The sequence below is a fragment of the Theropithecus gelada genome, chromosome 12 (assembly GCF_003255815.1).
Source record: "Theropithecus gelada isolate Dixy chromosome 12, Tgel_1.0, whole genome shotgun sequence".
NCBI classification, from domain to species: domain Eukaryota; kingdom Metazoa; phylum Chordata; class Mammalia; order Primates; family Cercopithecidae; genus Theropithecus; species Theropithecus gelada.
This window is the reverse complement of record NC_037680.1, coordinates 34,226,006-34,243,129: the sequence shown is the minus strand read 5'-3', so window position 1 is coordinate 34,243,129 and position 17,124 is coordinate 34,226,006. Positions and strand designations below refer to the sequence as shown.

Here is a 17,124-nt window from a genome sequence, read left to right as displayed (position 1 = left end):
AATACAACCAGACCTGGTCCCCGCCCTCTTGCAGCTTACAACCTAGGAGGGAACTCTAAAGGTTACCAAGAAGGGGCTAGTTTGTACAATGAGGACTCCATGAATGTACATGATTGAGCTTCACAAGCTTTCACGTTTGTAATCTCATTTGAACTGTACAACCACCTCACGAGACAACCTTTATTCCCTTCTTAGGTTAAAAATGTGCCCCAGGTCAAAACAGTTTGTAAGTGGCAGAGCTGACACTTCAGCCAAGTGACAATGAGGGCCCTGTTATATCATTCTATAGAGCAGGGACACATATAGGTGCTCTTGCCTTGATTGGTACTGAACTTGCCTCTCCTGATCCTCACCAATCATACAGGTACAAAGCCCTCCTCTTTATGAAGAAAATGCCCCCACCTACTCCATCCTTTTGCTTACAGCTGGGGATTCTAGTTTTTTCACGTATATATGCCTTGTGTTTCTAATTAGATCGTAAACTCCCAACCTGCAGGGACCAGATCTTCCATTTCCTTTGCAACCTTTTGCAGTACTGCAGTCACCCAATAAATGCCCTCTGCATGAATGAACCTGTAGAGATAAAAATACTTTATGGCATTCCCATTTATAGGTTTCATGTTTTTACTTTGCTTTGTGATAGGACTGTACATTATAAGCTTCTAGAGGGCAGAGAAAATGGCTTAGTGCTTTCCTTTACACTCAGCAGGAACCATGCAAAATTTGATCCTTGCTTGCCTTTTTGACGCTCTGGGTAATATTAGCACACTGGGGCGTTTTTGTGTATCTAAGGACCGAGGTTATCGGCCTCTCTGCAGCGGAGAATGTTCCTGCCTTTCCACTGTAAGCTCCCATGGCGCCTAGGACAGGGCTAGATCACTGCAGAAGCCCCTCCATGCTTATTTCTGTTACTAAGGAAGCCAACGGCGAACACGGCAAGCTCTTGCATAACCCTAGACCTTGCGAGGAAATGAGCAAAGTGGAAGGGGATTTGAAGGCAGGTCAGAGATGGCCTGGATGAGAATGCTAAGGCTTCTCTCTGAGAATCCAGCCCAAGTCTGACATGTAGGGCTCGAGTAGGTGGCCGCCCGCAGTCCCTGGGCCCGGGATGCCCGCCCGTCCGCCCGCCTGCCCCGCGCGCCCTCGGGAGCTGTCCAGACGGCCCCGCCCGCGCCTACCTGGGCACTCACCCGTGCCGCGCGGCCTCTTCTCCTCCCACCCCGGCCACGGGAGCCCAGCTCGGGCCTGCCCCGCCGCCTCCGAGGAGCCCCGCTGGCGGCGCGCTTGTAGCTTCCATCCGGCGGGCCGAGCGACCGGCCAGACAGCGCCAGGCGCGCCGGGGGCGGCGCGGTCAGGCTCGGCGGGGCTCGGCGGGCTCGCCCTCGGCCGGGCGCCTGCAGGGGGCGCGGGGACGGCCCCGCCCCGCCGCCTCCTCTCTCCCCTCCCGGCTCCCTGGATCCGCGCCGGGAGGAAATGATGTGTTGCTGCCTGGTTAATCACAGCTCCAGACACTCATTGGCCGAGCGCTCCGCAGCCACTTCCTCCTCCTCCTCCTCCCGCTCCTCCCGCTCCGGCTCCTGCTCTTTGCAGCCACCGCCGCCGCCGCAGCCTCCCCCTCGGCGCTGGGGGAACTTTTCTACTCTCTGTGACGGTCTCCCCCACCGCCCCCGGGGGCAAGTCCCGCTGGTCCGCCCGCCCCGCCCGCGACCGTGCTCCCAGCCCGAGCCTCTGCGCCTCGGGAAGTTTATTCCGCCCGCCCTCCTCCCCTTCCTCCTCCTCTTCACCCCGCCTCCCCGCCCTCCCCCGGCTCTTTCCCCCGGGTGGCTGCTGCTGCCGCCGCTGCCGCTGCCAGCCTGCTCCTCGGCCAGCCGCGCCGGCCCCAGGGCTGGGAAGCCCCCGGCCCCACGCACCGCTCCGCTGCAGCCGCCGCAGCCGCCGCTGCTCTGGGCCGGCCCTCGGTCCCCGGCTGCCGGCCCCGCAGAGTTCCGGGCTCCCTCGCCGGCTGCACCGCCCCGCCCCGCCCCGCGCCGCCCCGCGCCGCGCCGACCTGCAGCGCCCGGTTGCCTTGCACTCCGCCTCCCCCGGCTCAGCCCCCGGCCGCTGCGGGACCCGAGGTGAGCGCAGGTCGCCTGCCGCGCCTGCTGGAGCCGGGAGGACCGAGGGAGGAGGTAGCCTAGCAGGAGAAGAGGCAGGGATCGGGGGTGGCAGGGTGGGCGTCTGCGGTGCCTCCCCCTCGCTTTCATTCCTTTCTCCCCCAAGCTTGATCCCCACTCCGTGGGGGAAGCAGCCGCGGAACAAAACTGTCTTGCTTTGGGCCTGAACTGCTGGTGGGATATGAGGGGGGGGGGGGGGCAGAGGCGTGGAGCGGGGGTCTCAGGCTTGCATTGGGGTGTGTGTGAGTGCGTGTGTGTGTGTTGTGAACTCCTTCAGGGTGTGCGACTCTGACTTTTAAATCGATCTGGCCGCGGGGCCACGGGGCTCACCTTCCTAGCAGAGCTTGGTAGAGAGTAAGGAGATAGATAGGCGAATTTCCCCCACCCTCAAAATATCCATCTCTTCCAAGAGGAATTTTCTGCTGGAGAGACAGCCAATAAACTCTGCTCAACTCCCTCCCTCCCTCGGTTCTTCCTAGCTGCAGTTTCAAAAAGCTTCAAAGCCAGGAATGTGGGATTCATCTTCCGATCCCCAGAAGGCAAATGTGGTTACAGATGTTGCACGGTACTTTGCCAAGTTTAAAACCCTTCCTTCAACACTGTAACCAAAACAGTGAGGCTAGAACCTCGGGCGCCCTAAGAAGAGATGTGGGCCTCTGGGGCCGCTGGATTCAGTAACTTCCGTCGGGTTCTAGACTGGCTCGGCTCTGTCCAGTTTGTGCCAGATAGTCTCCCACCCCCTCCCCACCCCTCCTTTCCCCTGGAGATTTGAACGCCGCTTGCATGGAAGAGAAGCTACTTAGAGAAGAAAACGTTCCATTTAGTAACATAAGAAAAGTCTTGATTAAAAAGTTGTCATGAATTTGACTTTCGGGGAGAGGCAGCAAGGTAATACAATGGACTTGTCAATTTTATTGGGCTTTTCTTTCTTTTTTGAGGGATGTATGATAAGAGTTAGATGATGGGCAAAGGGGCCGTTCCATACGTGCTTTTACATATTTTTGAAAAGAGGCCCATGAATTGAGACATAACCCAGTGGTTTTAAAGAATCCTGTCCCAGAGATGCAGATTGCTCTGACAGCCCAAGGGAAGGCGGTGGCAAAAAATAGACACCACCTCCCTTTTCCCCAAAAAAATTCTTCCTGGAAAGGTGGTGTTAAGAAATTTCAGAGATGGGCTGATCCAAGTGGCGGGCCTTAAATGGAAACACTATAGTATGTCCTGGCACTTGTCTCTGGAGGTGGGTTGCTGGCCAGGGGCCCAGGCTTGGGCAGCCAGCAGACACTAGACTTGTGCTGACCTCAGACATCGGCCTCTCCATGCAGCTTTATAGTGTGCAGACTGCTTAAGTTTGGAATATGGGCCTCATCCATTTCACTGATGGGGACATAGGGGTCAGAAGGTTATCTTATGCCTGGATGGGACTTCGATCACTTATTTTATGATTCATTTGTTTTTATTTTCTGTCTTGGGATTTTAAAATGGGATTCTTTTGAAGCTGAAATGTAGGCCTTAAGTTGATGTAACTGGGTGTTGGATAATAGCACTTCTACTATTACCCCTTATGCGGGTACTCACAGGTGGTGAATGATGTATAGATAAATTTCGGATAAGTGACAAAGACTAAGGATTGCGATGATTATAGATTGGGTTCATGCCCTCCCTTTCCAGCTGTGTTGTTGAGTTTTACTTGAAATGGAGAGGGTGATTTTAAATAAAACCTGAGTTAGATAGTAGTCTTAGAACTTTTGTACCTTGGAAGAGAGTGATCATTTGAATATCCAAGCAAGTTTGTTGTTATCTGTGAGGAATTTAAAGGAATATTAAGGATTCAGAGTAAAGATGCCATATTCAGGAATGTAATATATTAATTTCAGAAGTGAGGAATTTAATTTGATTAATAGAATTGTAATGAATTTTTTTCGAAGTAGTGATTTGCCAGATTTTCTTCATGTGTCCAAGAAAGGTATAACAGAGATTGAGTCAGGATATAGAGGTTATGCATCTGTCTTGCCCTAGATTGTTCTGAACTAGTCCCGTGATGGTCATGATAGGCTTCTAGGTAATTCTCAGGCTTGGATTGAGTAGTCCAGTCTTCTGAGGGAGAGGGGCAGGACAGAAATGGATCTGAAAAATGATCCTGCTCTTCAAGGTCATGAGGTGAAGATGGAATCAGTGCTGGGACTGGGAGCTGTCATCTGTGGCTTGTTCTGCTCTTGGATCCCTGCATCTTGATTTATTTTTATGTGAAGAGATCTCATGCCCAACTCAGTAGGAATTCTGGAGAAGCAAACCACTGATGGTGGCAAAACTCTTTGATATGTTTGGGTGGCTTTAATGACAGGATAGTTTAGGGGTGCTGGATATGTGCTAGGCACTGGGCTTTACAGGTGCTTTTTCATGACATTTCCACAAATACCATATGTCTTATTGTTACTTTACCTTTCTACAATAAGAAATTGAAGCTTGGCAAATTTCAGTGGTAGAATGGGGATTTGAACCAGAGGTCTGCAGGACTTCAGAACTCATGTTCTTGGCCACTTTTGCCAGTGATTGTCAAACTTCATTCACTCACATACTGTCTTCCTGAGTTTACCATGGCTGAGTCCCACTTACTCTGTTAATATTTTTCTTTAAAGCAACAATTCACTTAAAGAAAAGAACCTAAAGACATCATTTTTTTTAAAGAGGAAATTGTGTATTACTACCGTATTTGGAAAGCCAACTCACTTGTTAGGAATAGGAGGTAGTCATAAATATGCGTTTGTACTTGCACTGAAATCCCAACTTCAGAATAAAGATTATGTGGAGTGTGCGTATGTTGCAGGGACCTGGAATAAAAATGGAGGAGGTAGGTAGATGATACAGTATTGGTGATGTTCTGGTTTTTGGATTGGGTGATGGGTTCATAGGTGATGATTTTATTTTTAGACTTTATAACCTACATACATGATACATTTTTTTGTAAAATGATAAAGAAAATTAAGCACATAACCATTAACATAATGATTATTTAGGGAATATTTTACTGCACTATGCTGACTATAGATTTAGCTTGGTGCCTTGTATGCAGTAGGCACACAAGAACTATTGGCTGATTGACAAGACCCCAGGAAATAATTGTAAAGCAAGCTCATTGTTTGTTATATTTGAATAAGGTTGAGGTATATACCCCTCCTCCCCTATTTTCTCCTGCTTCTACTCTCCTTTCCAGTATTGCAACTAAATAGCGTGGGCTGCAGTGAGGTTTCACCTGGCTGTAGTTATGGGAGACACAGCCTGGGCTGAAGCTAGCACTTTTCAGCATCACCTTGTCTTATATATCTAGCACTTGGGATGGGGCAAAGAATGCTGTCGTGAAGTGTTAAGACACCTTCATTTTTACCCAGTAGTAAGGTGTGACCATTCAGAGCTGGAAGCAGTATTTAAAGCAGGGCCTGGATGAAATGTTAGCAACATTAAACTGGTGAGGCTGGGAAATAAAGCCATCAGAAATTTTAATTGGAATCCACAGAATCTCCTGTTTTATTTTCCCAAGCAAGCACTGGGCACTGTGGCTTTATTCCTGGAAATGAGGATTTGGAATTGGGTTTCCTGGTACAAAATGCCTTCTTTGATCTTTTGGAGTGAAAACTTTGTGTTTCTTTCTGTGGCCAATTCCAGTTCTCAGAAGAACCAAATGGAAGATTTACCTCCTCATTTTTAGCAGTTGGCCATGGAGTGTTCTTGCTTGCCATGCTAAGTTTAAGAATCAGAAGTTCTAAACTAGGATTTGTCTGTTGGAAGGACGTTCAAATGAAAGACTGCTTTCGAAAGAGCCTCATCAATTTGGTGTGGTTGGCACATCACAGCCTTTGGTTCAGATGGGAGGTAGTTTTGCTTGAACTCACACTCTCAAAGTTAACTAATAAGAGATTCCGCAGCTTCCTTTTCTGAGTTAACACAAATACACCCTCTGCCCCTAATATTCAAACTGACCGCATATGCGAATACTATTCCTGTGCTCTTCTAGGCAGTTCTGGAAATGTGAGATTGTTTATATGTGTAAAGGCTCTTATGTGATCCGTCAGCTTTGTTTTCCAGAGCCACTGCTCTTCAGTTGTTTGATTTTTGGGTTTCACTCTCTGACCAACATTCCACTTTGCCCATTAGAGTTGCTTCATTGTTGACTCTGGGTATTTGGCCTTTATTTCTGTGACTGGGAAAGTAACTTTAAATTTCAGTCTTCCTAAATTTTGTGGAGGCTTGTGCAGTAGGTGAAGGTTGTTTTGAAGAGGGGGGATCCCGGTGAGACTACTTTTAGTGTAAGTGTCCTGAGGGATCGCCCAAGGTCAGTTCTCATTCATCTTGAGGCCAAACCCTGGCTGTTCTGGTCTCTCCATTGCCCCCGACTCCCCTCCTTTTTGGGGGACCCAGATTCTTCAAGGCTCAGAGTAATCTTACTAAGCAAGACTGCTTTCTGGATATTGCTGTTTTGCCTTTCGACAGTCTCCTAGGTTTTATCATCCCCATTGCTTATTCTGGGACATGATTGATCTCTCTGAGGGCAAAGACTTCAAGTTGTTCATTTCTCCGTTGATTCTTTCTGCACAAGTCATTGCCCTTCACCAATTTAAAACCTTTCAAATTCTCTCCCTGGGCTCCTTGAGGCAAGGGACTGTTTTATTCATCTTTTGGGTAACTTTTGCACCTAACACAATGCTTGGCCTAGACCACACGGTCAATAAATCGTTTTTGAATTGCCGAGAGAATGAAGGGATGATTGCATATTAAGGGAGCAAAGGGACCCAGTCCTCTAGGAAATCAGGGAAATCGGGGACAAGATGATACTACTCACTGTGGTCCGTAAGGATGAGTTTGGAAAGTGGGAACGAAAGACATTCTATGTAGAAGGAACTGCTTTTGATACCTCTTCTTAGTGCTTAATGTTATAACCTGTGCTTAGTCAATTCCACAGACATTTATTGTGTTCTTTTCAGCATATGTTTCTTTCTTTGTTTTTATATTTCAGGGTGATGCCTACATTTTTGGGAAGAATATCTCACTAATTTTTTATATCCTACAGAGCAGGGAATCCTTTATTATTTATAGTTAGGACCCAAACACTCAGTGAATCAATTACTTTACTCGGACTTTTTCCTGTTGCGTATGTTTCCAAACAGTTGACAGTGAAAATATAGTGGTGGGCAATGCTTGTGTGAGAGGTGGAAGAATGTAGGTGACCTCTTTGGAAAATGGATGGAATCCAAAGTAAACTCCTCTTCTGAGAGATTTTAAGGGCTGAAATCAGTGGACATACCACAAGTAACTTTTCATCTTCAATACTTGATGGCTGTGTGTTTTTGCTCATCTATGAAAGCCAAGATTGGTGATTAACATCACCATGCCATTGAAAAGCAAGGTTGCTCTGGTTTGGGGGATTCCTTTTTAGCCAGTTATAGAAGAATATTGATAGGCCCTCCAAAAATATAACCTTGAACTTTAGAAATGTACAGAGGGGAGAATGAAGGTGGGGTGATCTTGGACAAAGTTGGATGTTAGAAGTGGGATGATACTTGGGAGTTTGGAAAGTGGGTACTGAGGAAAATATGCAGTAAGAAGAACTTGAGCATTCCGGAATAGAAAGGATGAGTTGAGGTGATGTTTTAAACCAAGTTCCGAAACTTCCACTATCGCAGCTATTGATGAGTGTTGACTACGCTTGGAGTGAAAGTAAGATGTGCTTGATTTACTCTCTGTAAGTAGTGAGTTAATGTGTATAAGCAAACATGACCATAAAGGCTGGAGCTTAGGGGGGAATATCCCTTGTCCTGATGTCAGGGACTTACACAAGATAGAAATATATGTACGAGTGAAAGTGTAGGTAGTTATCTAGAGTGACACCTTCCTTTTCACGATAAGGGACACATGTGCCCAATGCTATTTTTCATACAGTTTTCATATGCTTATCTTGAACTTGAAGAACCCGAGTTGTTGTGAACAATAAGTGGCAAGAACAAATATCTTATGAGGATGGCCTAGTAAAAAACAAAAGCTCGGTCAGCAGAGATTACTTTATATAAACATAAATGTTCTATTTCAGTATTTTTATTTTTTTTTATTTTTTTATTTTTATTTTTTTTTTTGAGATGGAGTCTCGCTCTGTCCCCCAGGCTGGAGTGCAGTGGCCGGATCTCAGCTCACTGCAAGCTCCGTCTCCCGGGTTCAGGCCATTCTCCTGCCTCAGCCTCCCGAGTAGCTGGGACTACAGGCGCCCGCCACCTCGCCCGGCTAATTTTTTGTATTTTTAGTAGAGACGGGGTTTCACCGTGTCAGCCAGGATGGTCTCGATCTCCTGACCTCGTGATCCGCCCGTCTCGGCCTCCCAAAGCGCTGGGATTACAGGCTTGAGCCACCGCGCCTGGCCTATTTCAGTATTTTTAAAACATTTTAAAACTCAGCAGTACATTTTATATCATGACCTGGTGCACACACAAACATACATGCATGTGCACGGGTGTTGAAAAGAAAGCCGAATTACAAGTTCTACAAAAAATATTATAATGCTTTTTAATTAATATTCAATTTTTATTTTAAAAATTCTAGTCTTTATATATTAAACTGATTTTACAACTTGCTAATGGGTCCTAATAAGCAGTCAGAAAAAAACTATTCTAAGTATTGTGGAAATTAGCCTTAATTTGTTTATTGAATAGTTGCTAGTCTGGATGAGAGTTTTGTTTTTCTTTTTGTGTGGATTTCTGTCATTTTACAGAAAGTTCATACCCCTATGCTCCTCTCCCTCGCTGGATTATTTTTTCTGTGTAAGGGTCTTTACTTGTTTCCAAATCAGATTAAAGTGAGTAATATGTGATTTGGACCAGCTCCAGTGTGCATGATCATCATCATCATCTTGATCCCCATCAGCATCAAAGGTGGGACTGATTCATTTAGAATGGTGACAGGAGCCACTTAACTCCCTGTTTATTTAGATTATACTTGAAGAGGTTGTTGACGTTCAAGAATAAGGAGAAGCCGAGGTTACACACACCCAAAGGATGAGAGGGAGGTAGGGAAGATGACCCCCATATATTGTTCAGAAATAAAAAATGAAAGCAAATCGTTAGTAGGGACAGCTCTTTGCATTCAAAGACACAAGAGCTTAATTGTTGTCATTGTCCTTATCATTAAAATCTTGCTTTCCTCCTCCTTCATCTTTTCCCCTCTTCTTTGTCCTTTATTTATTTAGCATTTATCAGGTCTTCCTGTAGGTGAGGCTGGGCATAGAAAGCTCAGTTAATATCAAGTTAATATTAAGGTTCACTTGAGTAAGGGAGTGAATAATTACACGTCTGACTATTAGTGGCAGAACTCTGAATATCTTGGTCACAAGTTACAGAGGGATAAGGATCAACCAGCACCTTTAAGGAGGTGGCTGTTTGGCCTCTGAAAGAGGTACCAGTTGGATGTTATTTTGAGAGGTATCTATACGTGTATAGGTTGTAGCATAGGCAACATTCCAAAAAGAGGGAATGGGACAAGTAAATATAAGGGGGTTGTTTTTTATTTAGAGGCCAAGTTGTAGAAAAGATAGTTGCACATCTTTCTTTTTTTGAATCGGAGTCTTGCACTGTTGCCTGGGCTGGAGTGCAATGGCGCGATCTCGGCTCACTGCAACCTCCGCCTCAGGTTCAAGTGATTCTCCTGCCTTAGCCTCCTGAGTAGCCGGGATTATAGGCACGTGCCACCATGTCCAGCTATTTTTTTTTTTTTCGTTTTTAGGAGAGATAGGGTTTCACCATGTTGGCCAGGCTGGTCTTGAACTCCTGACCTCGTGATTCACCCACCTTGGCCTCCCAAAGTGCTGGGATTACAGGTGTGAGCCACTGTGCCTGGCAGTTGCACATATTTTTAATCACTGGTCTCAGACTCTGTGTCCTGGGATGTAGCTTCTCAGGGTAACATGCAAGACCTTAGACAACTGAAAGGAACAGCACGTTCACAGTTAAAAGTGCTTTGTGATGTGGCTTGACTCTATAGAGCACATCAAGATGAGCACCATAGGAGCAAGCTTAGAAAGGTAGATTTAGAGGCATGTTATGGTTTACTTTGAATGACAGGCTGGAAGTTAAGATATGGCATGAAAACAGGCCTTGGTCTAGCCTCTTGCATTATCTCATTTAATGCTCACTCACACTCCATAAAGTACCTACTCTTTTTTTTCTTTTCTTTTTTTTTTTTTTGAGGCGGAGTCTCGCTCTGTCACCCAGGCTGGAGTGCAGTTGCGTGATCTCGGCTCACGGCAAGCTCCACATACCAGGTTCACACCATCCTCCTGCCTCAGCCTCCCGAGTAGCTGGGACTACAGGTGCCCGCCACAACGCCCGGCTAATTTTTTATATTTTTACTAGAGACGGGGTTTCACTATGTTAGCCAGGATGGTCTTGATCTCCTGACCTTGTGATCCGCCCACCTCAGCCTCCCAAAGTGCTGGGATTACAGGCGTGAGCCACCGCGCCCAGCTAAAGTACCTACTCTTATGCCTATTTTATAGAGGGAGAAACTGAGGCCTAGAGAGGTGACATAAATGTCTAAGGTTACACATCTGAACTTTAACTCAGACTGTAAATTCCTACTTCACCATCAGTGTGCACCAGAGCAGAGGTTGAAAACTGGTGGTCTCTGAGCTCAGTATACCTCAGAGTTCTGTCCTGTTTGATACTGTATTTAAGACATTTTTAAAAAAACATGGTTACTAACATGTAAAAACGGGGGACATTTTCATTTAAAAAAAAATCAAAATGTCCAGCTGCTCCTGCAACACTGAAAACTCTGGCAGCCCCAGGGCCGTATTCCTTCCTACAAGAAACTGCCAGATCTTCTTTTGACCGTGTCTGTCTGAGGGAGACGTGTGTGCTGTGGCTGCTACTGTCTCAGTTCATCCTGTTTTCTCCCAGACGCTGAGGTTCGGTGTTAGTTGCTATTTATTGTTCTTGCACTGACAGGTTTGTTTGTTTGTTTGTTTGTTTTAAACTCCTCGCCTACCTGGTTCCTGTAGGCCAACTGGATTGACCCTATAGGTGTATGAGTTTGAGGCCCTGGCACATAGCCTTCTGTTAGTCAAGGATGATTGGTCTAGTGGAGTGGGAAGCCCAGAAGCCAGGAGGAAATAAGAATAGATGGAACTAGGGTTTTAGCCTTGGGCTGGAGAAGCCATAGGGCTTGGTGAATAAATTACTTTTGCGATGAGAGGGTTGGGCAAACATATGACTTTTGGAACCTGGATGACGGGGAGAATGGTGTTGCTCTTAAAAGAAAATGGAAGGTTGCCAAGAGGACCTGGCTTGGGATGGACTGTAGTGTTGGGTTTGAGGTTCTGGTAGAGCGAGAACCCAGAAGAATGCTTACATGAGCCCTGTGAGAAGCTGGGACTATGGTACTGGAACTCTGGAGATGAGGGTTTGGGGCTTTGGCTTTGTATTGACTATTGGGTTTGTACTGGTGATTGGTGAGGGATGAGCATGCCCTGGGGGAGAGCTTCCTTTTGGAAATGGGAAGAAGTGGGTTGAGGTCTGAATGAAAAAATGAACCAGCTACAAACAGTTCAAAGTCTCATATTGACTTTTTGGGGTCAAGTGCCTTATCTTGCAAATAAATCAACTGTTTATCCGAATAGAGGAGTAAAATAACAGTCTTCAACTTTTGAACATGGGAACTGGTAAAACCTCTGCTTGTAGAATCAAAGGCAGATATGCTGTTTGATGGGTGACACCTGTAACTTATGTCTGTGCCTATTTCACTGAGCCTTATTAAGGTAAAACGAATTCTAATAGTGACCTTTTCTTGGTATCATAGATGATACAAAATGTGAAAAAGAAGTTGCTGGAGCCCCAAGATGGGAAAAAAATGCCAGAGGAAAATGCTCTGTGCTTGAGATTTATCCTTGCTTTTAACCAGTTTAGAATGGAATGTCCTTTTCAAATTCAGAGAAGCTTTTTTTTTTTTTTTTTGTCCTTGGCTTGTTTGCTTAGGATTCCCTCCAACTTATTGTTTCTTAATCAGCTATGTCCACCTCAGCTCCTCTGTCTTCTCCTACTTGGTTCCCTTTTGATCCCTAAAGGTCTTATTGTTTTAGGACATTCTAAGCACAAGTAGGGTGAATCTGTCTCAGATGTGAGTGTTGGACATGGAAATCTTCCAGGAGGGCATTTCTTTTGTTCTCATAGAGACTTGTCTCCTTTTGGGGCCATATAACTCTGACATTTTTAGTTTAATTCAAATTGGTGTTTTTATTTTTCGTTCCTGGATAGCTTTATTTTATTACATGTGCACAGTAATATGAGTTCCTATACATTTTTTCCTAGAAATAAAATAATTTTATTATGTTGTTTTATTTTTGATACTAGTCATATTATGACAGTAATATGTGTGCACAATATAAGATTTGAAGTACAGGAAGGGTGTACAGTAAAACCATTTAATTCAGGGACTGTCCATAGATAGAGTTCAGTATTACCTGAGGTTTCAGGCATTCACTGGGGGTCTTGAAACATATCCCCATGCCTACAAAAATCTATCTATCTATCTATCTATCTATCTATCTATCTATCTATCTATCTATCTTTTTCTTTTCTTTCTTTTTTTTTTTTTTTTGAGATGGATTTTACCTCTTTTTGCTCAGGCTGCAGTGCAATGGTGCGATCTTGGCTCACTGCAACCTCCACCTCCCGGGTTCAAGCGATTCTCCTGCCTCAGCCTCCCGAGTAGCTGGGATTACAGGCATCCGCCACCATGCCAGGCTAATTTTGTATTTTTAAACAGAGACAGGGTTTCTTCATGTTGGCCAGGCTGGTCTGGAACTCCTGACCTCAGGTGATCTGCCTGTCTTGGCCTCCCAAAGTGCTGGGATTACAGGTGTGAGCCACCGCGCCCTGCCTATCTGTCTGTATGTCTATCTATCTATCTATCTATCTATCGATCTATCAATCAATCAATCAATCAATAATCTATCTCCTGTGTATCTGGAGATAAATACCAAGGATTGGAATTGCTGAATCAAGGGATAGTTACATTTTAAATTTCAGTGTAGGCTGTGCCATGAATTGGGTTTTTGCTTTGTATTTGTGAAGCAATGTGGTGTGGAGATGACCCTAAGACTCAAATGCTCGTCTGTTCTCTGGTGTAAACCAATTGTGTGGCCCAAGAAAGTTGTTTTCTTAACCTTTGTCTTTGTGGTGCTTTCCTTTCCTCATTTGTTAAGAAGGGCACAGACTTAGTTATTTCTAAAGTTTAGTAATTTGTTGATTCTCTCAGTCTCACTCTTTTTTGGTCCTTCCAGGAAATGGAGCTTTATGATTTTTTTTTTTTTTTTTTCCTGTGTAAGTATGAGTCTGTAAAGAACTCTGGGCTTTGGAAGCCTTGCTAACCACAGCTTTACTGTGATTGTTTTAAAGCACTATGTCTGGTGTGTGCTTTACGTTAAAAGCAGAGCTTATATGGCTGATTACCTTTTTTTAAAAAAAAAAATATGGTGAGTGGTAAGTAGGCAGTTAGTGACCAGGAAACTCATATAGTCAGCTTTTTATTATTGATCAAGAGTGGAGGCAATGGATTTTTAGACTTAAGGAAAAAGTTTTATTTTTATAATAGCTGTAAAAAAAAAAGCAGTAGGGCTATGATAGACAGTTTTTAAGAAACAGCAACATTTTATTTATGACTTTGGAACAGACCAGAAGAGGTAGCTTTTGATCTTTTGAATTGATCTTTTGGATTTGATCTTTTGAGCTTTTGATATTTTGTAATGTGAAGGTAAAATAGGAATTTTTGGAAATTTTGAGATATTTAGCCAGTATTGTGTAAAAAGATGATTGGATTTCCTGGTGATTATCAAGCTAGATCTATTTAAAAACTGAAACCCAAGTAAACAAAATTTCATGGGAATTCGGCCAAGCGCGGTATCCAAGTGCGGTGACAATGGGTCACTCCTGTAATCACAGCACTTTGGGAGGCCATGGCAAGAGGATTCCTTGAGTGCAGGAGTTTGAGGTTAACCTGGGCAACGTAGTAAGGCTGTGTGTCTACAAAAATTTTTTTTAAAAATTAGTAAGGTGTGGTGGCATGTACCTGTATAGAGGTGGAAGGATTGCTTGAGCAGGGAGGTCAAGGCCGCAGTGAGCCATGATTGTGCTATTGTATCCCATACAGCCTGGGTGACAAAGACCCTTGTCTCAAAAAAAATTAATATAAATTTATGTTTATTTCTCATACTGCATTTTTTCTTTAGAATTTGCTCCTGTAAGGCTGGACACGGTGGTTCACGCCTGTAATCCCAGCACTTTGGGAGGCCGAGACAGGCAGATCACGAGGTCAGGAAAAAAAAAAAAAAGAATTTGCTCCTACAACATTAAGCAATGTATTTGGATTCCAAGTTAAAAGACTTGGAATTTAGGTTGTTAATATAAATGCATTTCTTCTGGAAAATTTTTGAGCCCTTAGTTACTCATTTTAGGAAAATCACTTACTAAATCAATCTCTCTCTGTCTGTCTCTTTTTTTTGCTTGAGATGGAGTCTCGTTCTGTTGCCAGGCTGGAGTGCAGTGGCATGATCTTGGCTTACTGCAACCTCCGTCTCCTGGGTTCAAGCGATTCTCATGCCTCAGCCTCCTGAGTAGCTGGGATAACAGGCATGTGCCACCACACCCAGCTAATTTTTTTATTTTTAGTAGAGACAAGGTTTTGCCATGTTGGCCAGGCTGGTCTCGAACTCCTGACGACCACAGGTGATCCACCAGCCTCGGCCTCCCAAAGTGCTGGGATTATAGACCTGAGCTGCTGTGCCCTGCCTAAATCTCTGTAAGTATATAAATATATTCAAGTAGGTGTAGAGTAGCAAAAAAAAAAAAAAAGAAAGAAAGGAAGGAAGGAAGGAAGGAAGGAGGGAGGGAGGGAAGGAGGGAGGGAGGGAAGGAGGGAGGGAGGGAAGGAGGGAAGGAGGGAAGGAGGGAAGCAAGGAAGGAGGGAAGGAAGGAAGGAAGGAAGGAAGGAAGGAAGGAAGGAAGGAAGGAATTATTTAACTGTTCTACAGGCCAGGCATGGTGGCTCACGCCTGTAATCCCAACCCTTTGGGAGGCAGAGGAGGCCAGATCACCTGAGGTCAGGAATTCAAGACCAACCTGGCCATCATGGTGAAACCTTGTCACTACTAAAAATAAAAAAATTAGCCAGGCATGGTGGCGCACGCCTGTAATCCCAGCTACTCGGGAGGCTGAGGCAGGAGAATCTCTTGAACCTGGGAAACGGAGGTTGCGGTGAGCTGAGATCATGCCACCGCATTCCAGCCTCGGTGACAGAGTAAGACTCTGTCTGAAAAAAAAAAAAAAAAGGTAAATGTTCTACAGCAGAGGTTAGGTTTACATATATTCACAGAATAGAATTTTATGTAATCACTAAAAACACTATTTTTGATGAATTTTCAGAGACAGATCTCATTTTAATGGTAGTTACCTTTTCAAAGAGGCTTTTGTTGGCTATTCCATCTAGTTTGAGCCTTAATTATTTTCCGTATCTTACATATACTACCTTATATATTATCAGTAAATACAAGGTATGTCTATTTTGTACTCTGTGTGTGTGTGTGTGTGTTTATCCTGTGCCTACTATACTGTCTTATGCATAGGAGGCACACATAACTTGTTGCAATGAATGAATGACCGTAGAGAGTACACATAATATTGTAGAGAGTACACATAATATTACGTGAAAAAAGCAGGACACTAAAAACATAGTATAATTCCTTTCATATAAATTATGTACAGTTCCGTAAACATAAACATAAAACATAGTACACTTTCAGATTTGTAGTTAACATATATATATGGATGTAGAGAAAAAAAGATTGGTAGGAAATAATCCTAAATTTTAGCTGTTACCTCTGTGCTGTGGGTCCTGCATAATTTTGAAGAGACAATCTTTAAATACAAATGGGTGAAGTAAATATTGAAGATTATGTCACTCTGATAATGTATTTTACCCTTTCCACATTAAAGGTGGTCACCTTACCTAAAATGATATATTACAATACCGTGGCCTTTTCTCCTCTTGAGTAAAATGTACTGTATCTCTGTAGGGTGACAGGTTTTATATCTACTTGAGGTTTAAATTATGATCTAAGAGTTGCACTTTTAAGAAACTGGCTTTAATTTCACATCAGTTGAAGTTAAAGGGTGGTGAAAGTATATTAGATCTGCTACAAGTGTGTAATTATAATTATTGACACATTTTCAACTCTTAAGTGTGATGCATTGCCCATGATTTTGACAGCTGTGACTACATTAAACCTGCTGGAATACTCTTTTCACAAAGATTTGTTTAAACTTAGAATTGTCAGAAGGATTCTCCATAAAGTGGATGAACACAGATTTAGAGGTGAAATGGTGGTTCATTTCCCACTGTGCCTGTTGATTTTTCGTCTGTTAAATGTTAAACAGAAGATTACCTGGATTTAGTTTTCATGTCAAGAAACCTGGGAATTTTATTTTATTTTTATATAGTATAAAAAATGTGTGCTGCTATTGCTTTGTGATAGGACTCTATGCAGTGATAGCGTAGAATCTCATTTGTCTCCTTCTGAAGGTCCCCAACCACATAACTCCAAACTGACAGACTTGATGTTGCATAACATCCTTATTTTCTGAACATCTCCTTCAAGAAAGTTCACATATTATCTCCTTTTCATGGCCATTCTATCCTTCTATATAGATTTATTAAGTAGCTACTGTGTGCCAGGCACTGAGAATATAGACAGAAAGGCTGTCAGAGAGCTCAGCTTGGCAGAGGCAGAAAAAGAAATAGCCAACGTACAGTAGAGTGAAGCGCCACATTAGAGCTCTAAACGTAAAACTGAGATGTACAGTTCTGTTTGAGGGTACTGGAGGTCATCTCAGGGAACGGATGTTCTTGAGTATCTTCAAGGTTAAGTAGGATGTTATCAGGT

The 17,124-nt window shown here is 43.9% G+C and overlaps 1 protein-coding gene across 6 annotated transcripts in view; it reads left to right on the top strand.

Annotated features, from left to right (window-relative positions):
• The first annotated feature begins 1,804 nt into the window (after window positions 1-1,804).
• Window positions 1,805-17,124, top strand: part of ACVR1 (activin A receptor type 1) — a 140,979-nt gene continuing 125,659 nt past the window's right edge. For 2 of the 6 annotated variants that reach the window (XM_025405320.1, XM_025405326.1), the window contains exon 1: window positions 1,805-2,114. The gene's annotated coding sequence lies outside the window, so the exon portion shown is untranslated. Of the gene's footprint in view, window positions 2,169-2,793; window positions 3,042-17,124 lie in introns of those variants that run through there. The other 4 variants (XM_025405323.1, XM_025405324.1, XM_025405325.1 and 1 more) reach the window with 3 other exon arrangements.